General features: G+C 42.4%; 1 long non-coding RNA gene across 1 annotated transcript in view; it reads left to right on the forward strand.

Annotated features, from left to right (window-relative positions):
• Positions 1-21,916, forward strand: part of Gm32884 — a 51,604-nt gene extending 29,688 nt beyond the window's left edge. The window contains exon 6 of the long non-coding RNA XR_869964.2: positions 21,754-21,916. This is a non-coding gene — a long non-coding RNA (predicted gene, 32884). The remainder of the gene's footprint in view (positions 1-21,753) is intronic.
• Positions 21,917-22,695: the final 779 nt, after the last annotated feature.

Genomic DNA, 22,695 nt, shown 5'->3' on the forward strand with positions numbered 1-22,695 from the left:
GGCTGAAAAGAACTTGGAGCAAAGCCATTCTTATTCATTTTAAGGAGATATTTTCATTCATTATATTTATCTTTACTTTTTGTTGTGCTATGATCAAACCTAGCATATGCTAGGCAAGTGGTCTACTCCTGAGGTATCTGGCCCAATAGCTTCCTAAAAAGAGCTGTTTCATCACAGGATGCTTTAGTTGACATGAATCATGGGAAAACAAATCTCTTTTGGTTTTAGATTCAATCACTTAGTCTTGGTATAACCCCTTTCTGTCTCCACACACAATGCCACATGACTTCAGATTTCTTCCACAGTGACATTTTCTTCCCCCCTGATTTTAGTTTAGCTGTATTCATTCCTTTGTCAACAGCAATGAGACAGAAGTCAGAGTGTCAAGCCCAAGCCAAGGGCAAGTGTCCTATGGATTTCCACTTTAGCCTTAGTCACAAGAAGGCTGTATCTAGATTGGGCCACTGGTCCAAGGAGAATGAGAAACTAGCTGAGCCTGGATGGGTATAGTAACCTGCTTATGTCCTGTTATCTTTTGAAGGTGAAATGTGCCCTAGACGCTCATGTGCTCGGCTACTTGTTCTCCAATCTGCTGGTGCTACTTGAAAAGGTTGTAGGTGGGGCCTGGCTGGAGGAAGTGGTTTCTTGGGAAATAGGACTTGAGGGTTATTGACTGCCTAGGCTTCTGCCTGAGTTCTCTGTGCTTATGGGAAACCACAAGCTCATATAAATTCTTGCTTCTCTAAGTTGTTTCTGTCTGAAATTTTGCCCCAGCCATGAGGAAAGCAGCCACTGCAGCCTCACATTTTTTGAGGATGAACTGGCTGTTGTTTTTATCTACTGAGTTTTGGGATGGTTTGTTTATTCTGCAATGATTTACTGATTATTCCTCTTTAAAAAAACATAACCATTTGAACGAATGTCTTAGGCTGCTTACTCAAAACATTGGATTCATTATTCATTTCTCTTTGTATAGAGAATCACAACAAAGTTGGTGATGGTCTGCAAGATGCAAGTACACCACTAGACAGTTCTTTTAGAAGAGTGCTGGCTGCAGCCCCTGGGATTTTCTTCATGTTATCCTCTGTGGTTTCCTTGATTGCAGCTCAGGCAGAGCCCCATCACCGGCTCGGGCTTATTGTTTTTGAAGGATCTAACGAGCCTACATTATGCTGTCGGCTCATTGATTAAGAGCATCTTCAGGCTGAGAGAAGATCATTGTTATGGAAATTGCTCCACTCCCATCTATTTTTTTCCCCTAATAAACAGGGTGAAAATGAGAATTGAGGAGAGGGAGGAGTGAGCTGTTAAACCAAGCCATAACTGCAGGCCCAATAGTGGTTTATACTTTATAAAACAGGGCACCTTAATTTTTCATAAATATTACTAAGCTGATTTACCCATGATTTGTATTCTGTTGCTGATTTGAGAGGTCAGAGTTTTACATTTTCTGGGAGCCCATTTTGGTTCCTAGGAGAGGCAGCAGAGGGCTCGTTGGAGCTATTGGATAACAAGGTTTATGTGGAAGATAAAAGACCTTGACACAATGCTAGTTATTATTTTTTTAATTAAAATTTTTATATTTTGAGGACAGCCCAAGAACATGGCTCACAGAGACTTATAGGGACTCATAGGAGCTCACAGAGACTGAAGTGACAATCATGGAGTCTGTATGGTCCTCTCTTTATATATTATGGTTGTATAGCTTAGTGTTCTGTGGGACTCCTAATACTGGAAGTGAGGGCTTTCTCTGACTCTCTTGCCTGCTCTTGGGACCCTTTTCCTCTTACTGGGTTGCCTCATCCAGCCTTGATATGAGAGTTTGTACCTAGTCTTAATGTAGCTTGTTATGCCATGTTTGGTTGATACCCCTAGGAGGCCTGCTCTTTTCTGAAGGGAAACAGAGGAGGAAATGGATCTGGGGGAGAAAGGAGGTGTGTGTGTGTGTGTGTGTGTGTGTGTGTGTGTGTGTGTGTGTGTGAATAGAAGGAGTGGAGGGAGGAGAAACTCAGTTGAGATGTAATGTATGAGAGAAGAATAAAAGATGCAGAAAAGATTTTGTTTTAATTATGTGGGTATAGATTTGTACATGTGAATACAGGTGCTGATGGGATCCAGAAGAGGGCGCTGGATCTCCCAGAGCTGAAGTTACAGGTGGCTTGCGAGCTTCTGACATGAGTGTTCAGGACTTATCTTGGGCCTTCTGTAAGAGCAGTCCAATACTCAACCACTGAGCCACCTCTCCAGCCCCATCAGCTCTGTACTTACTAAGTCTCTGTTCCCAGTCTTTTCACTTGAGTGTAGCAATCCTGATTAGCAGCTTTACTGACGCAAGAGGTTTTTAGATGCCTAAATGAAGCTGTGTTATGTGCCAGGTCCTCATGAATGTCTCTGTATCTAAGAGGCTATGTGTCTCATGATGCAATTTGCTCTTCATGGGTTCCTATGCATAAAAAGAAACATGTATTTGTCTTTGTCCTTAGGTTTTGTCATAGAAATCATAAATTACATGGAATGGCCAGGATAACAAATGTTCTCTGTGTACTAATAAGGTGACTTGTGATTGGGGGAGGGGAGGTCGGTCCATCTTAGTAGCTTTTGGATGAGAGCTGGTCACTAACAGGACCAAAGCATGATGGGAGGGTTGGCTTTCTGCTTCTCTTGTACTTTTAAGGAGAGTAAATTGGCTGCAGGTTGAGTTTAATCACCAATGGCTTAATTAATTATATTTACCTGATAAAACCTCCATAAAGAATTCTGAGAAACCGAGGTTAGACTTGAAGGTGCCTAGCAAGGTAGCAACTCTAGGAAAGGGATGTAAACATCGTGGTCTTTCTCTAGGATCTTGCCCTGTGCATCCCTTCCATTTGGCTGTGGCTACACAGTATCTTTTATAATTAACTAGTAAATGTGGGTGAGATATCTTCTCACCTGAGTGAGCTGATAGAGAAGGTTTATAAGAATCTACAACTGATGGCAAATTTATATGGAAGTGTGGGCAACCTGGGGACCAATCCTTATGACTGGTGTCTGAGCCAAGGGCAGACTTGGGGGACTGAGTTCTGAAATGTGTGTATTCTGCTGATAACTCCAGGTAGACAGTGTTAGAACTGAACTAAATTTCAGCATCTCCAGTTGACTGATATGGGGACCAACCCAAAATTTGACCCCACAAGTATTAAAAGTGAGAATAAAATGCATTGTCCATTGGAACCTTCCCTAGAGATCATTCACTTCCCCGATTCTGTCCTTCTGCTTCTTTTATGGACAGTTCCAGAATATACAACTTAAAACCTATTTTTCTTTGAAAAATTCTTGAATTTATACAACATATCAGATCCATCACCATCACTCCTAGTGCCTCCTACCTCATCTCCCTTCCAATTTCACGTCCTCTATTTTTTCATTGTTATTGATATCCCCTGAATCCAGGTAGTCCTGCCTATATATGCATGGGTGCTGTACCATCCACTGGGGCATGAACAGCTTACTCACAGCCATGTCCCCAGAGGCCATGACTATCCCTCCCTTAAAACTACCCACTTTCCTTGTCTTTTTAGAAATACTAGTACTTTTTCTATTTTAATGTGGACTAAAATTTTCTGAATGACTTGCTAAGTCACACATCCTGGTCTTATCCCATGCATCCCGAGTCTGGTATGAGATGGGTCCACGTTTTTGCATCCTTAATGAGCTCCCAGGTGGGTCTGATGCTCTTGGATTATAGATCCCTTCAAACTGGAGCAGGGTGGGGGGAGGGTTTAGGGGACTTTCAGCATAGCATTTGAAATGTAAATGAAGTCAATACCTAATAAAAATTGAAAAAAAAAGGAGCCTGACAAATATAGAGGAGGATGCTCTCAGTCAACCATTGGACTGAGCACGTGGTCCTCAATGGAAGAGTAAGAGGAAGGACTGAAGGAGCTTAAGGGGTTTGCAACCTCATTTGAAGAACAACAGTATCAACCAACCAGACCCTCAGAGCTTCCAGAGACTAAACCACCAACCAATTTGTACTCATGGAGGGACCCATGGCACCAGCCACATATGTAGCAGAGGATGACCTTCTTGGACATCAATGGGAGAAGAGACCCTTGTTCCTGTGACGGCTAGATGACCCAGTGTAGGAGAATTTGAGGGTCGGGACAGGAGAGGTTGGGTGGGTGTGTTGAACACCCTAGTATAATCAGGGGAAATTGGGATAGAATAGGGAGATTCAGGTGGGGGAAACTTCAAAAGGGGATCACATTTGAAATGTAAATAAAGAAAATATCCAATTAAAAAGTGCTAAAAACAAGAAAAAAAAAAGAGTTGTCTTGGTCATGATGTCTGTCCACAGCAGTAAAACCAAAACTAAGACAGGTCCCAAGGAAAGTACTTTCTTCTGTAATAGGGTAATATTGGTTATTTTTCTTCTTTTAAGGGCTTGAAATCCAAAATATACAAAGAACTCAAGAAGTTAGACTCTAGAGAACCAAATAACCCTATTAAACATGGGGTACAGAGCTAAATAAAGAATTCTCAGCTGAGGAATCTTGAATGGCTGAGAAGCACTTAAAGAAAAGTTCAACATGCTTAGTCATCTGGAAATGCAAATCAAAACGACCCTGAGATTCCACCTCACACCAGTCAGAATGGCTAAGATCAAAAACTCAGGTGACAGCAGATGCTGGTGAGGATATGGAGAAAGAGGAACACTCCTCCATTGCTGGTGGGACTGCAAGTTGGTAAAACCACTCTGGAAATCAATCTGGTGGTTCCTCGGAAAATTGGAAATAGTTCTACCCGAAGACTTAGCTATACCATTACTGGGCATATACCCAAAAGATGCTCCATCATATAACAAGGACACATGCTTCACTATGTTCATAACAGCCTTGTTTATAATAGCCAGAAGCTGGAAAGAACCCAGATGTCCCTCAACAGAGGAATAGATACAGAAAATGTGGTACATTTACACAATGGATTCCTACTCAGTTATTAAAAACAGTGACTTCATGAAACTTGCAGGCAAATGGATGGAACTAGAAAATATCATCCTGAGTGAGGTAACCCAGACACAAAAGAATACACATGGTATGTACTACTGATAAGTGGATTTTAGCCCAAAAGCTCAGAATACTCATGATACAACCCACAAACCATATGCTGCTTAAGAAGAAGGAAGACCAAAGTGTAGATGTTTCAATCCTACATAGAACATGGAACAAAATAATCACAGCAGCTAGAGGGAGGGAGGGACCTGGGACAGAGAGAAGAAGAGGAGGAGGGAAAAAAGAAAAAAGAAAAAGGAGGGGACAGGAATAGGTATTGAAAGGGAGAGGAGAGAAGTACAGAGGATCAGGATATTGAATAGAAACATGTAGCAGAGGGATATGGAGAACTGGGGTTAGTCACTAGAAAGTCCCAGACACCAGAGAAGCTAGAGGCTTCCAGGAACCAATGGCGATGACTTTAGCCAAAATACTCATCAAAAAGGAGATACAACCTGTAGAGACCACCTCCAGTAGATAGGCACAGCCCCCAGTAGAGGGATGAGGCCACCCACACATCTCAAAATTTTCAACCCAGAAATGTCCCTGTTCAAAGGAAAGACAAGGATAAAAAATGGAACAGAGACTGAAGGAAAGGCCATCCAGAGACTGCCTCACCTGGGGATCCATCCCATCTGCAGATACCAAACCCCCACATTCTTGCTGATGCCAAGAAGAGCTTGCTGACAGGAGCCTGATGTGGCTGTTCCCTGAGAGGCTCTGCCAGGACCTGACCAATACAGATGAGATACAGTCAACCATTGGGCTGAACCCGGGGACCCCAGTGGAAGAACTAGGGACTGAAGGAGCTGAAAGGGATTGCAACCTCATAAGAAGAACATTATCAACTAATTGGACCACCCAGAGCTCCCAGGGACTAAACCATCATCCAAAGAGTATACATGGCTCCAGATACACATGTATCAGAGGATGCTTATCTGACATCAATGGGAGAGGAGGGAGGCTTAATGCCCCCAGCATAGGGGGATGCTAGAGGGGTGAGGCAGGAGTGGTAAATGGGTAGAGGAGCACTCCCATAGAGGCAAAGGGGAGGGGGGAGAGGGAGGATTTGGGGTGGGGGAATTGGTGGAAGGGTAACCAGGAATGGGGATATTATTTAAAATGTAAACAAATAAAATGATTAATAAAAAAACCCAGAAATCTAGGTAAGAAGACATTTGTATAGACAGGTGTCACCTTGTCCCAACAAGAACTGAATTGTTATGGGCACTAACCTCTAAGTGCCTGGCGTACCTGTGGTTCTTGGGTTAGATCTGGAAGTTTGCGTTAAGTGTGCCTGTTTATTGAGCTGAGGCAGCAGAGCACCTTAGGTTGGCTTGCTTATAAACAACAGATATTTATTATTCACAGTTCTGGGGCTGGGTCATCCAAGATCAGGGCATCAGCAGAATGGAAAGCCGGGGAGCACTGTTTGCTTCAAGCTTGGTGCTTCTTGTTGTGTTCTCAGGTGACAGAAGTGATGGAAGGACTCTCTCAGGCCTCCTTTACAAAGGGCAGTGATCTCGGCCTGAGGGAGAGCCTTGCTAAACCTCTTAATGCTATTGCACTAGGGATTAAGTTTCAATGTGTGAATTTTGGGGTGACAAGCATTCAGACCATAACACAATATGATGTATGTATGTATGTATGTATGTATGTATGTATGTATGTGTTTAATCTTGAAACAGGTTTTCACTATGCAGCCTGGTCTTGAATTCGCTGCATAGTCCAGACTGGATTTGACTACAGATTCTCTGATTTTAGCTTTTCCAATGCTGACATTACAGGTATACACTACCACACTGGGCCCCAGTGTGATTAATGATGTCAGCCTCAGGCTAAGAAGTATTAGGTTGACTTCTGGAGGTGCCGGAGATGGTAAGCCACACAGGTGTGTATATAACCGAGTTCCACCAAATCCTCGGACACAGAATGAGGAGTTTTCCAGTTGCCACACTTCATATGGTACCCTCTCATGACCCCAAGAAATGAGTGCTACCAGATGGCCAGCTGGAAGCTCCGTGCCTGGCCTCCTCTGGATTCTACTCTGAGTTCGCTTTCTGTTGTTTAGTGCTAACCTGCACCCTCTCACTTTAGAAAATCATAGCTGTGCAGACAGTGACATCTCGGAGGTCCATGAAACTTCCTGGCAGACTTGAACCCGAGAGTGTGCTTAGAGATGGCATTAGATCATCAAAGGTGAACACACTGGGGCTGGGAAGATGAAGTGGGCTTCTAGGAGTCTGGTGGAAGAAGCCAGCCTTGGGTGGGGAGAAGCTGCTGCTGGTGGGTTTGCTTTTGGAGGAGAAAGGACTTGAATTATGTCATAAAGGATAGGTGAGATTAAAATGGTAAAAATAACTCTAAAGTCTCATTTTCCCACAAATGTTTTGGAGACATACAAGACTATAAAGAAAAAAACGGAAATGAACTCAAATTCTAAAAACCACTATTGATTTAATGTTATTGAATTTTCTTTAGGCTTTTATATGAGCATACAATGGCTTTTAAGTTTTTAATATGGAAAATTCCAAACACAAAAAGTAAGGGAAAAATATAATGAACCCCATTCATGCATCATGCAGTTGTTAACTTGTAAACAGGTTAATATTATTGCTTTTATTCCTCCCTTTATTACCTTAAGTCTTCTGAGTTATTTTTGAACTGAATCCAGATGTAGTTTACTTTCATTTGTAAACATTTTATTTTTAATACATTGTATATATGTATGTATGTATGTATGTATGTATGTATGTATGTATTTGTGTGTGTCCATGTGTGAAACACAGTGTAATTGGAGGTCAGTGGACAACCTGCAGGGGTTGGTTCTCTCTCTCTAGCACATGGTTCCTGTCTTAGTCAAGGTTTCTATTCCTACACAAACATCATGACCAAGAAGCAAGTTGGGGAGGAAAGGGTTTATTCAGCTTACACTTCCATGTTGCTGTTCATCACCAAAGGAAGTCAGGACTGGAACTCAAGCAGGTCAGGAAGCAGGAGCTGATGCAGAGGCCATGGAGGGATGTTACTAACTGGCTTGCTTCCCTTGACTTGCTCAGCCTGCTTTCTTATAGAACCAAGGACTACCAGCCCAGGGATAGCACCACCCATAACTGGCTGAGCCCTCCCCCTTGAACACTAATTGAGAAAATGCCTTACAGCTGGATCTCATGGAGGCATTTCCTTAAGGTGGGCTCCTTTCTCTGTGATAGTTCCTAGGGATTGAATTCAGGTTGTCAGACTTGAGACCCGGAGTCATCTTATTTGTCCCCTTTTGTAAATATTTTAGTAAGAATCGCTAAGAGATAATAGCCGTGCTTCTGAATATATCACAATATCATCACTACCTCATCCAGATCAGCAAAGATATCTTAATTTACAGAGTATCCAGCTAATGTTCACATTTTCTGCCTTGTTCTGTAAATTCATTTTTTATATAAATTGTTTGAATTAAGTTCTATCTAAGACCCACATCTGTCATATGGGTAATATGACTCTTAAGTCTCTTTTTAAAATAAACATTTGTAGGCCAGGGAGACAATCTTAGACAGCATAGTGCTTGCCTTTTAAAACTGAGGGTCCCACTCAGACCCTAAGAACAGTGTCTGTCTGTCTGTCTGTCTGTCTGTCTGTCTGTCTGTCTGTCTGTGGTTTCAAACATCTATAACCCCCCCCCCCCCCCAGACCAGGAGAGACCCTGCCTCAAAAAACCAAGGTAGAGAATAGTATCTGAGATATGACACTCAAGGCTTGATCTCTGGACTCTACATACATGTGCTCACATGAGTGTATGTACTCAAACACATATGTGCATCTACACACACACACACACACACACACACACACACATACACAAATGAAAGGAAACCATATGGAGTGTGATAAAACCACCCATTTTAGGCGTACAGTCTATCTGTTGTGTTACACTATCCCCACCAAGATGAAGAGTATTTCTACTAGACTTACACATTTCCTTGGGGCTCCTTAAGATTGAGTACTGATCTTCCAGAGGCCCTGAGTTTTGCTCCTACTACCTATGTTGGGGTGTTTACAACTGTCTGTAACTCTAGCACCAGGGACTTTGACTTCTTCTTAGGAATCTATGGGGACAGACAGACAGACAGACATATGTATATCCTTCATATATACATAAATTTAAAAATAGTATGAGAAATTGAGTAACAATAAGAACATAAATGCTCCAACTCACCTCTCCCAGCGGCTCTGACCTTCTTTAGGTAGTTTTGGCACCGTGATTTGGGATGAATCTCCCAACTTTTTGCACTCTGCACTTGACCTTTTTCTCCTTTGGAGTGTCTGGGCTCAGGGTTAGCCTTACCTGTCTATGGCCTTGTCTTTTGGGTGGGGTGTTCTTGGATCTGCTTTCTATAGTAACCGTAAGTCTGTGTGCTAGCCTACAGAGTTATTTGCTTATTTTTGCAGCCCTTTGGTGACTCTCTTGTCTTTCTTCCTGTGCTATCTCTGTTTTGTGGAAAAACACTGTGACCTGCCAAATGCAATGGGAATATGAACAAGAAATAGTTTTTCTTTCTTTTTTTTTAGCCATTGCCTCCAGCCACACTCTATCAATTTCTTTTCCTGTCCCTTAATAATATAGGGCCAACTTTCAAGCGTTTTCTTACTTTCCATTTTTCAATATCCAGGGTGGAACTCAAATCTACAGTGGGTTGAACTCTTCTTCCTCTTCTACCCTAGGAGTCCAACTCCAGATCTACGTCATGTGTGTGTTCTGGGGGCAGGTACTTTGTCTTGAGGATGTATTCTGCTTTCTGCAGTCTGGTTCTTCTGGAAGCAGGAAGACGGGCAGGGAAAGCAGATCTGGTGCAGCTGACTACGCAGAGACAAGGGGAGGCACTGCCTTTGCCCTCCTTAGTAAGAGATGGCCTGTGAAGTGGGTGACTCCTCTGAGTGGCTTCTTGGGGAACACTGAGCACATCAGGCTCCTGTGAGCCTATGCTGGTTCAGACATTGTGGCTAAGGTGTGTGTGTGTGTGTGTGTGTGAGAGAGAGAGACAGAGAGAGACAGAGACAGAGAGACAGAGAGAGACAGAGAGACAGACAGAGAAACAGAGAAAGTCAGAGACAGAATAGAGATACACAGAGACAATACAAGGGAGACACAAGCATAGTTGCTCATAGGAAACTTGTGGTCTCAACATGAGGGCAATACAATGTCCTACACATATGTTAAGTAAGACCTTGCTTTTTGAGTCAGAGAAAAGAAGTGGGTTCCCCAAAGAAAAAGCCATGACCTCCATTAAAACTCCCCATCTCATCTGCCTCCCCAAGTATGCTACTCTTACGGGAGTCTGTCGTGAGCAAAAAGGGCTTTAGCTTTCCGTGGCCTGAAGTGGTCTTTCCTTTGTGTGCTGAGAGCAGTTTTCCTTCCTTGGATTTTGTGGGAATCATGAAAGCTTGATCCTTATCTCATGACGTTACAGCTAATCCTAATCTCTTCCTGGACTTATTTCTAGAACTGATTAATGGTGATTTTTAACCCTTTACTGCCTCTGAGATCCCCTGTGGTCCTCATCTCTCTAGTCTACTTTTTAAGATGGCTCAAAAAAAGTCATCTTAGTTTCTGTTGTGTTTGTCAGGCTGGTTGCTAAGAGAGATGAAAGCCCCTGCGGCCAGGTGTATGAGTTCATCACTTCTCTCCCCAAACAAATTACCTCGAGATCCTTCAATGCCAGGATCACATTTAATGAAGGATCTCATCCAGATGGTGGAAGAGAGCTTCACAATCAAACATTTTTCTTTATTATAATTGCAAAACCATGTACAGATTTCTGCTGACACTTTGGGGAGTTTACAGGGAAGATGCCTGGCGGTCTGCAGCCAGGCATCACGGGCACTAGATTTTATTGTCTCAGAAAAGGCATAATGACTACTGAAAGGCACTAATTGCCAGCAGTTTGTCATGATGGAAAGAGAATAGTGCATTTGTTCTACCCTGTAGACTTTTACTTCACAAAGACAATTTAAGGTACACGAGAAAACAATCACATACTGTTCTAATCTCAGTGGCATTTGCAAATTATTTCCTCTCCATCAAAGGGCATTTTGAATAAATTTTGTGGCATTAAAATCCTTTAGTGAAAGGAGTAAAACACCGAGGAAGAGAGTGGGCTGGGTTTGATTTAGGGCTTTAACCAGCTTCTTCCAGGCTTCTGAGCAGTCAGGTTATGCAACCTTCCCTAGTGAGCTTCCTTTACAGTGAATGAGAGAGCTGGGACATGGGCTGGATAGTGTCTAAGATCTTGCAACAATGGGAAATGAATGTAGATATTAAAAATTTACCTGAGCAGTAAATGTGTATAAAACGAGAGAGTGCCAGGGCTGTGTGGCACCCAGTGGTAGAGCATTTGCCTAGTGCAATTGCAGTCCTGGGTTTAGCCTCAGTACTGTAAGGCAAGGCAAGTCGAGGCGAGGCAATGTTGACTTTAGATTTTTCAAACCTACTTTTAATATGGGTTCTTAAAAGCTCTAACCTTACTTCTAGACCACCACCCACCCAAGATAGTGGAAAAGAAAGGTTATTAGGATATAGGGGGATGCAGGGGGAAAGTGGACTTGTTTAGAAATAGTTCTTTGGAACAAATCCAATCTGCATAGTCAAGATCTATACCAGCAGACCAGTTCAGCGGTATCAGAATAGCAAACACAAATCAGCAGTGGTGGCATGGCCCAGCAGAAATAGCCAGGCCTCAGCTGAATCCACACAAGTCAGCAGGAGCAACCAGAACCAGCAGGGATGCCAGGAGAAGTTCTCTGCCATGCCTCTCTCAACAAAGTGGAGATCAGCAAAAACATGAGACTAACAATGCGTTGCAAAGCTAGCTATGCAAGCCTGCCATCATTGTCTGTTGAGTTATATTTATACTTCCTCCAAATATCATGTATCTTCCCGTTGGTCTTGCCTCACCACGTGAGTCTGTCTTAGCAAAACTTCACATGAGTCTGTATCAGCCGACATTGCTCTGCCAATCAGCCCAAGTCTGAGGAAATGTCAAGAAGCCACAAGAAACCACAGAACACCATCAGAAGGTTTTTTTGGTGCATTTGTTTCTATGGTGTTACCACCAGTGAAGCTCAGCAATGCAATGTAAGGCGAGGAATAGTGAGGCAGAGTGTAGCAAACCTGTGCCTGCACTCCCATGCTCTGTGGGGTCATATTTATATTCCTTTATCATGTGTCCCTTAACATGATGTCTGCTTCAGCAAAACATTCTCTCACCTGTGTCTGTTTCAGTAAAATGCTCCTTCGTGTGTCTGCTTTAGCAAAACATCCTTTTATCTGTGTCCGCTTTGGGAAAATATTCCTTTACATGTATGCCCCAGAAAAACACCATCCGACACAACTGACTTCCCAAAGAAACCAAGAGTTTCCACTTCAAAGAAAGGCAAAGAAAAACAATAAAACCCTCAGGCTATGGGATAGCATCAGAGAAACTTTTCTTTTTGCATGTGTATACGTCTCTATGTATATATGGATGTTTGTGGGTGAGCATGTATTTATTTGTGTGTATGTGTTTCTCTGTATGTTTGTATATGTGTGTTTGTATATGAGTGTGTGCTTGTTTGTGCATGTGTGTGTATATGTATATGTGTTTGCTTATGAATGTGTACTTGTGTATGTGCATATAAGTATGAGTTTGTTTCTGTTGTACATGACTACCTACTGGCAACTTTGATTTCTGTAGTGCTAAATAAACATTTCAGCTGTCTGAGCCCCCCAAAAGTATGTATTTGTGTGTGTGTGTTTGTGAATGTGTGTGTTTGTGTGTGTATTTTTAGATGGTTCTACTATCTCACCATGTTTTCTACTTTCTTCTTGCTATTAAAATTTTTCATTTTGTATATTTAATTTTTATCTAGTTGTGCTAGTGAGTGATTTTTGTTCTAAAAGTTTTTTGAGTTGAAGTTTAATTTAAAGACAAATCTATAAGTAACAGTCTAGAACCCCAATGCTGAAGAGTCCTGACAGCAGTGCCTTTCTGTGCTGTGAGCTTCAGACTCTATCTTTTTTAATGAAGGTTTTGTTATGGTATATATTATGTACCTTATCAAATTTAGGCTTAAAAACTTCAATTATATGCTGTTTTTATGCCAGCTGTCAAAATAGATACTACATCTTTTTCTTTAACCCATTGCTATGATGAGTTGCATTGATTGATTCTGAACATTAAACCATTTTAAAATATAAAATCATTCTAAAATTTCTGTAATAAGTCCAAGTCACTAGCTGTATATCAGAAATATAATTCCAGCCAAGTATGTTGGGACATGCCTGCACTTCAGCATTTTGGAGGTTGAAGCAGGAGGATTGCAAGTTCAAAATTAGCCTGAGCTCCATAGCAAAATCCTATCTTAAAGAAAGAAAGAAGGGAGGAAAGAAGGATAGAAAGAATTGGGGGACGAATAGAATAAAGAAACATTATATAAATGTATAAAAATGTCATAATGAAACCCATGATATTTAATTAACATGTGCTAATGAAAATAAAAGGCTATCTTTTAGTTCAAGGTTAAACTTTTTCAAAATTTAGAAAAAAAGAAAGAAAGGAAGAAAGAAAGAAAGAATGGAAGAAAGAAAGAAATGAAGAAAGAAAGAAAGAAAGAAAGAAAGAAAGGAAGAAAGAAAGAAAGAAGAAAACCACTTATCTCCTCTTGTACTCTTCCTAATTTGGAAACATGGGAAAAGTTGATGTATAAAAGTTGACCAGCTCTCTCTTGGAGGCTTGTATTTATGTGGTAGGGGGGAAGCCTCCAATTTCTCCTCCAATTTCTCCTCCAATTTCCCAATAATTTTATTGATCAGGCATTGTGGTGATTTCCATCCCCATAGTTGCCAGGTTCATTTTCAAAAACCCTACACTTGGTTTTCCTTAGAGTATGTAACTTCAAACAGAGAAAGGAGTTGTTTTACTTACCTTTCTATTGCTATAATAAGGCACAGTAACCAAGGCAACTAATAGAAGAAAGAGTTGGGGGCTCACAGCTTCTAGGATGAGGGGAAGCATGGTAGCAGGAAGGTAGAATGACACTGGAGCAGTAGCTGAGAGCTTACATCTGATCTATAAGCACAGGTAGAGACAGAACTAACTGGCAATGGACTTTTGAAACTTGAATCCTGTTCCCAGTGACATACCCACTTCAAGGACATACCTTTTAATCCTTCCCAAATAGTTCCACCAAGTGGTAACCAAACGTTCAAACATATGAGCCTACGGGCGCCATTTCCATTCAAAGCACTACAGCTGTTAATTTGTTTCACCCGATTGAGAACATGCCATGAAGGCATTAATTATGTTCCCTAGGGTCTCCATCTTTACCTCTTAAGTAGAGTTTAGAAGAGGAGCAAGCCAGGACATAAGATGGAGGAAACTAGCCCTCACTAGATGCGAACCACTTGGAGGATGTTCTTGTGATCTTACTAGTGTGTGATTTGAATCTGGACCCAAATGTGAGATAGGTGCTGCTCTGTATCAATGACTGCATGGCTCCATTGAGATGATTCTGTTTCTGATAAGTTTCCATTCTCCTTCCCCACCTGAATGGCAACTGAGCTGTATCTAAAGGAGACCCATGAGAGACAGACAGTCTTTGAAATAGACACAAATGCTATAGTCTATAAATCTCTGAAATCCTAACTTTAATTTCATAGCACTATTGGGCAGAGAGACTATCTCTTCAGATTCCCTTCTCTGAGTTCTTCCATAGTTTCATCCCTGGATTTGATAGCCGATGGCTGTTTGATGAATTCCAGGCCACAGAAGTACATATAGCTCCCTGCAACTTATGAAGGTCAATGCAACCATTGCCCCAATGACTTCTTAGACCAGGAAGAGGATGATCCCCGTTTTATAAAAGAAGACACCGAGGTCTGGAAGGTTAATAACTTGTCTAAAGTCACACTCAGAGAAGTGAAGCTGACCAGGGTTTTGACCAGGGCTGCTTCTACTGAGAGCTTAGTGTCCCTCCTCTTTAGGGACCAACTCTCAGACGTGACAACATGCACCCGAGAGTCCTTAAAGAGTCCATCCCAGAGTTTCCACCTTAGCTTGAGTTGCCCTAGTGAGGGGCATGACTGGGGAAGGGGGAGAGCGTGCATGTTCTCTTCAAATCTCAGAGGTGCACTCTCTGGTTACAGTTGGCTGGCTGAACTTCAGTGTTCTTGATGTTGATGGCTTCTCCAAGGTTCCCTGTGTAGTTCAGTACATAAGACTCGCTTCCCAGAGAAGACACACTATGAATGTAAGATGTCATCCTCATTGCTTTAGACGCTCAGGGAAGAGATGACATTTTCTTATGCGCTGGAGGAGAAGCAGAGGCATTGGTGGGGAAGGGTCCTTTGTGGATCTTTCCCAACAGTCTTTAGAAGCAGAAATGTTTATTGAGAGGGAGCAGACACCCTCCTAAGTTGCTCTCTTCTGCTGCTCTGAAGGATAGACCACAGCATGCAGCTGTGGTCTCTCAGCCCCCTTGGTGTCTTTATTGCTCTCCCAGGTCGATGTTGGGCTTGACAGAGCACAAAAGTCACAGAGTTGGTAGTTCTTCAACAAAGGTGACCTTCATTGGCTTATTTCCACATGAGTAGAATACCACTTTTCAGTTAGGATGACTTTGTTGCCTAGGGTGTATTTAGAAATGTTTACAGAGCCTGGGCAGGGGTGCTGCTAACAGTCTTACTATGCACAGGACAGCCCCCTCCCCCAACAAAGAATATCCAGCCTGCATATGCATCCAGTGTTGGGGATGAGGAGCCGAAGGTCAGATAGGTGCTATAGTTACTCTGGAGATACCAGTTCAATGGTTGAATTTTGAGCAGGGAAGCCCTGATTAAGAGGACTCTTTTGAGGGATAAGTATCCATTTTTCTGAGTTTTTGTTGCATTGGAAACATCCACAAATGAGATATGGTTAGTTCATACTGTGTTTCTACTGCACAAGATTCAAATATAGGACTTCAGTGTATATGCAATTTTTTTTCTTACATATATGGGGTCATTTCATACATAATGTTTGGGTTGTTGTTTTTTGAGACAGGGTCTAATGCGTCTCAGACTGCCCTTGAACTTGCTGTATAGTAGACAACAACCTTGAACTTTGACTCTCTTCCCTCCAACTCTCAAGCCTTGCGATTGCAGGTATGCACCAGCATGCTGGGTTTATGCAATACTGGGGATCAGACCATAGCTACACTTGTGGCTTCTCACACACCCTTCTATAACATACTCTCATCACTTAACATTTACTAAATAAGCTTCAGGCTGTTCCTGTTTTACCCGTGTAGGTCGCTTTCTTACTGGAGCCATCGAAGCAGCAACACTTTGTGCTATTTCCTCGGTGCCAGGCAGAGCTCTCCGGACACTGTCCCTACTGAGCCCTCACACTTACCATTTTATGGATCAGGTTGAAGCGCTCAGAGCGATCTGGTTGAGCCCTGCATGTTTCCTTTTTTATTATCTTTCCTGCCCAGAGGGGTGGTCATCTGAGATCGGGAGAAAACTTCTGTGATAGCTACACATTGTCACTGAATTCCAGCCTTATGTTCAGCAAGGCTCTAGGCAGCCCTGCCACTCAGGAACCCCTGAGCTGGGAGTACCAGATGGGTGGACAGCCAACAGAAATCCTTAGGAGCTCAGCAAGAGTGCTAAGTGTGACAGCAACAAACTTTAGTGACCACTAAGTCACTACTCTATGTAAACTCTGTCTTCAAGGAGGACTCCAGAGTCGTTCTTGGTTAGAAAAGGTTGGTTTTTAATTGAGCTTTGGCGCCTCTGGCTTTTGATGTATGCCTAATGATCATTTGCCTTCTGGTCTTGCTCTGGAATGTCACAACCAGTGCTGTCAGGAATCAAAATAACCCTCTGGGCTTTGTAAAGCCCTGGGGTTGGACTGTTGCTGTCTGAGCTTTCCGTGCCCATTTGAGAGATGCTTCTTATTATTTCCCAACTTGCAAATCAGTTCCAGCAAATATGTCTGTCCTTTCCCACTCTACCCTGCCATGTCACTTCATTGCTTTTGCCAATACTGAGCTTTCAATAGTTAAAGGCTATAGAATAGATAGACATATATAGACATTCACAGGAATAGGATGCAGTTCAAGAAGTCTTCATTATTTGCGGTGGTGGCACTCACCATGGAGAGTGACTTGCAGGTATGGTCAAAGTATATGAAAGAATGGTGCACACAATATATAAAGAGAATGAATAGTGGGTCATGGATGCCAGTATTTGTTCATGCTCTGGGATGCATTATGCAGGGCTTGTTTGCTTTATTTTCTGTTTTGTTTTGTTTTTTGTTTTTGTTTTTGTTTGTGTGTGTGGTTTTGTTTTTGTTTTTGTTTTTGTAGCATCTCACTGTGTAGTCCTGGCTGGCCTAGGAATCTGTCTAGACAAGGCTGGCCTTAAACTTATAGAGATCTGCTTGCCTCTGCCTCATGAGAGCTGGGAGAGAAGGCATCTGCTACCAAGCCTGGCCTTCTGTGTTTTCATTACTGAAAGAATTTTGAGATGCAAGATGTTTAGTGCTAACATTAGGAAATTTCCAGAAAGTGCTTGGACTACTTCTTCATTTCATCATCACGCTGTTAAGGCAAATAAGAAAGAGGCAATTATCCAGAGGTAGTTTATCTCACCAGGGCTGTTAAGCAATCCCAACCCAGTTCAATATATTAAGCAGTATAATAAAATTTAAGCCTTGCCCATCAGAAGCTACCCACTTGCCTCTAGCTAGGAACTATCTAGCACAGATGCCCCCTGCTGTTCTGATCTGGGCACTTCTCTGACTGTCAAAGGTATTTACTCCAAGGCAGTTAACAGAACCCAGACTTCCATACTTCATCTGCTAAAACACACTCTCTCTCTCTCTCTCTCTCTCTCTCTCTCTCCTCTCTTCTCTCTCTCTCCCTCTCTCTCTTCTCTCTTCTCTCTCTCTTCTCTTCTCTCTCTCTCTCTCTCTCTCTCTCTCTCTCTCTCTCTCTCTCTCTCTCTCTCCATTCAGATATCTGCTTCAATCCTTCAGGTAGCGATTTCATAGTTCAGCTCTGAAGATGTGAGGAGCCTTTAGCTCCTTGCTCTGACAGATCGCTTCCAAAGCAGTTTTGCTTGGCCGCTGTCTACTGAGCTGGCCTTTTTGATCGCTGCTGATCCCTCTGTATTAGAAAATCAAACTGTGCCATTTAAGAAGCCATGGATACCTTAGGTTTTTACATAGCTCACTTTCATCGAGGCAGCGGTTCTTTAGAATCTTGATGAGGGCATGTGATCTTTCTAATATTTGGGGCAATAAACTGAGAAGGTCTTAGTTTCTTCCTTAAGGTGTGCTTGAAGAGAAAGGTTGGTTTTTTGCTGTTGTTGTTTTTTTTTCCTGTAGGAAGGTAACTTTACAATTTTTGAGTAAGCCTGGAGCTCATGTGAAATGAAGTCTTTATGAGATTTTCAGGCAAGGATCACGATTGGGCCTTAGACGCTGCCATGGGCCCTGCAGGGCAGGTCCTGATTCAGAGAGCAGAGACAATTATCTTCAATTTACAAACACCTACAGAGATGGCACTCACCTCTCAATATTTTCTTATGCTACTCTCGTTAGAAAATAATTCTGTTAGGTAGTGATGTTTTTGGAGAGCAAAGTGACTTGATGGAGAGATAACTGAGTCAGATCTCAAATCTAGGGAGTCAGATGACCTGCTGGGCTGCCAGTCAGGATAAATGAGGAGATTTTATCCATTTTTTTTCTTTCTAAAAATTGTTTTGAGACAGGATCTCAAGTATGTAGTCCAAGATGGACTTGAACTCATGATCCTCCCACCTTAGCCCTGTGGGCCCGGGGTTATGGATATATTCTATCGCTCTCGGCTCTCATCCATTTCCAAAAGAGTTCAGACAATGATCCCATCCCATTCAAAATAAGCAGTCTTGTGTACTAATGTTTTTACAAAGTACTTTATGTGTTATAAGTGTTTTGCCTGCACGTACATCTATGTACCAGGAGAATACCTGGTGCCTATTGAGGCCAAGCGGCCATAAGAAAATATCAAAATATGAAAACCTCATCAGATCCCCTGGGACTAGAGTTACAGATGGCTGTGAGCTACCCTGTAGGTGCCAGGGAGTGAACCAGGTCCTCTGGGAAAGCAGCCTGAGCCCTTAACCATGGTGCCACATCGCTAGTTCCAAATTCCAGTTATTTCCCAACTGAGGGTAGATGAGAAGTAGAAGCTTCAGGGTAGGCTCTCAGAACTTCCTTTTCTGCCTAAAGCCAGTTCAGAAAGCTTCCCATGAGAACAAAGCTCACTCTATACCAGGAAGATTTTTTTTTCTAACCTCTGAGGATTGCGACTTGATGTCATAATGAACCTGAACAAACATATTTGCCCAAACCAGCAACTAGGATCTGACCTGAGGTGAGCCCGAGGGCCTAATGGAAGGCCTGGATTAAAAGTGAGTGAGACATGCCATGCACAGCTGCAGAGAGGGCTAGCTGGTTGGTCACTGGGCAGACCGTGCCACTCATCTCTGGAGTGAGAGACCCTCTGCCCCCATTTCCCTAGAAACCTGCTTCAGTCTTTCATTCTTGCCTGGTCAGGAGACATATTTGAACAGCCTCCTGTCTCCTGACTGTTCGACATTCAGCAAAAGCTCTTAAAAGCCTGTGCCACTATATTGACCTCTGTCTATAATTGGCGGTGAGCCCTTTCTTGGTATCACTACCAATATAACCATCCGTACATCAGCCCAGTCTACACTGCCTCACCACTATCCCATGATTCATTTCACTCAGCAGCTTCAATTTCATTTCCATTGTCTTGTCTTTCCATGGTGATTGGTTTTCTGTTTAACGGGCTTATGGGCTTTTTTGTCCTGACCACTTCTTAAACACTTTTTATTAGTATGTGCTAAATGTATAAAGCAAGGGTTTAATAATATTTTTATAGGGTATATAATAGTGTTGTATACTCTGACTATGCCCAGTCCTCATTGCCATCTCCTGCCTCCCTTCCTGTCAAAATCGGGACCAGGAAAAGTAGAGGAAAGCAGAGACAGAGCCCAAAAAGATGCCCTGGATTTCAGATTCCAGAGACGAGCATGGGGGTGCACATTTAACTTTTACTATTCAGTTCAATAACTTAGACGCAACTTTTCAGCCAGTAAGGTACAGTTATGTAATCAAGGGCCAAACGGAGCATTGTACACACTGTCTTGTTGAATCTAATTTGCTTGCCTGTGACTCTGTATGGGGAGGGGGCCCAGAGGGAATTCTGTGAAGACAGAGAAAGCAGCCAATGCTGTGGGCTCTGGTCCCTTGCTCTGTCTCTCCAGTTTGCCAGGAGACACTTTAGATCTCTAGTTATGTACAGCTAGATCAGGATTCCTCAAGACATCTCAGGAGACCAATCTTTAGCTCTCTACCTCATTCCTTCCTCAACCAGACTCATTCCCACATGCCCCACAGGTCCCCGTTCTTTCTTTATTTCAAGGCTGAGTATTTCTAATAAAAGGGATGGTGTGGAGTTGCTGAGACCTAATATAGCTAATGGCCCGGATTGTGAAAAACACACCATCCTCTCTTGTGCTGCCTTCTTCTTCCTGAATGGTTTCTCTTTTATTTTCACATCAAAACTAAGGTTCCATATATGAGAGAATATGTGATATTTATCCTTCAGAGCTTGACTTATTTTGACTTATTTTATGCATTTTAGTCCCATCTGTTTTTCTAACAATGACATGATTTTATTTTTTATGTCTAAATAAATAAAACTCCATTGTGGTGTATGCCATGTTTTCTTTATCCATTCATCTGTCGATGGGCATCTGGGCTGGAACCACATGTGTGTAGGGCTGCACAGACATGGGTGTGCAGGTGTCTCTGTGGTTAGCTGACTTAGAGCTTGTTGGGTATATTTTTGTTGTACTTTACTTTTTTCCCTTGTAGTGTTAGAGATTGAACCAAGTGCTTCTCACACACTATATAAATGCCCTGTCTTAGTTAGGGCTTTATTGCTGTGAAGAGACACCATGACTATAGCAACTCTTATAAAGGAAAATGTTTAATTTAGGATGGCTTGCAGTTCAGAGGCTTAGTTCATCACCATAATGGCCAGAAGCATGGTGGCATGCAGGCAGACATGGTGCTGGCGAGGTAGATGAGGGTTCAACATCGAGATCAGCAGGCAGCAGCTTGACAGAATGACACTGGGCCTAGCTTGAACATTTGAAACGTCAAAGCCCACTCTCAGTGACTCACTGTCTCCAACAAGGTCACATACCCTAATCCTTTCAAATAATGCCATTGTCTATGAGCCTACTGGGGCCATTTTCATTCAGACCACCACACACTATTACTGAGCCTCATCCATCCCCAGTCCCCACTCTTGAGAAGCTGCCTCACTGGTTTGCACAGCAGCAGCCCTATGTTACCCTCCCTTCAGCATTGTACAAAGGTTGCTCTGTTTCCAGTCCCTGTCCAGCTCTTGTTTGTTTTCCTAATGATCTCAACTTCGTGGTCTTAAGTTTTTCCAGTGAAGGTTTCTGTGTACATATAAAAACAAAAATAAAACCTGTATGCTTATTTTTCTGCTGTCTTACTTTAGTTTAATTTTCAAACCCATACAAAGAACTTAAGAGGGTAAAGCTCCCTTCTCCCAATATCGTGTCTCATTGAATTATTTGAATTTTCTCCTTCTACACTTTCAGGGTGAACAATAGCATGCTATTCTGGGATGTTCACTGTCATGGATAGAGAATGGATCCAGCTCATATTTGAAGGGAAAAAGGCCTTTCCAAATAAAATGGGGCCTAGTATCAAATGTAAACCCCTTATCAGGGCTGAAGGGAAGAGCCGTTTAGGACCACACAAGTAAGTACTAAAGAACCAATGACTATTCTCAAGATGAAAAGAAATAGTTATAATTTAGGACGTGACTGAGAATTTCACTAAATTTAAAGTAGTAAAAAAATGTTAAGTTGAACTTGAACTGCCAGCTGCTTTTCTATTGCTGTGATCGGATCAACGAAGGAGGCCACTTACAGAAGGGATGCTTTGCTCTGGCTCATAGGTTAGATGGTTAAGTCTGAGATGGCAGAGTGGTAGGAACAGCTGAGCGCTCACATCTTGAACTACAAGGAGAAGGCAGACAGGGCTCACTGAAAATGGTAGAACACCTCTGAAACCCCAAAGTCTGCACCCCCCTGATATGCTTTCTCCAGCAAGGCCACACCCTCTAGCCCCTTTTAAACACACTCCAACTGGCGACCAAATGTTCGGATATATGAGCCTATGGGGTCCATTCTTTTACAAACTACCACATTCAATTCCCAGACCTCCATAGGCTTGTGGCTATATCATAATGAAAAATGCATTTAATTCAATTTCAAAAGTTCCCATAGTCTTCCACAATCTCAGAGTTGTTTAAAATTTGAAAGTCCCAAGTCTTTTTGAGATTCAAGGCAATCTCTTGACTGTATCCCTTATAAACTCAAAAAACAAATTACATACTTCCAATATACAATGGCATGGAATATACATACTATTTCAAAAGAGATAAATCAGGGCACAGTGAGGAAATAGTGGACCCAACAGGGAAAATCCTGTAGCCCAATGACTGATGCCAAAGGGCTTGCTTAGAGCCTCTGTCC

The sequence above is a fragment of the Mus musculus genome, chromosome 7, assembly GCF_000001635.26.
Source record: "Mus musculus strain C57BL/6J chromosome 7, GRCm38.p6 C57BL/6J".
NCBI lineage: Eukaryota > Metazoa > Chordata > Mammalia > Rodentia > Muridae > Mus > Mus musculus.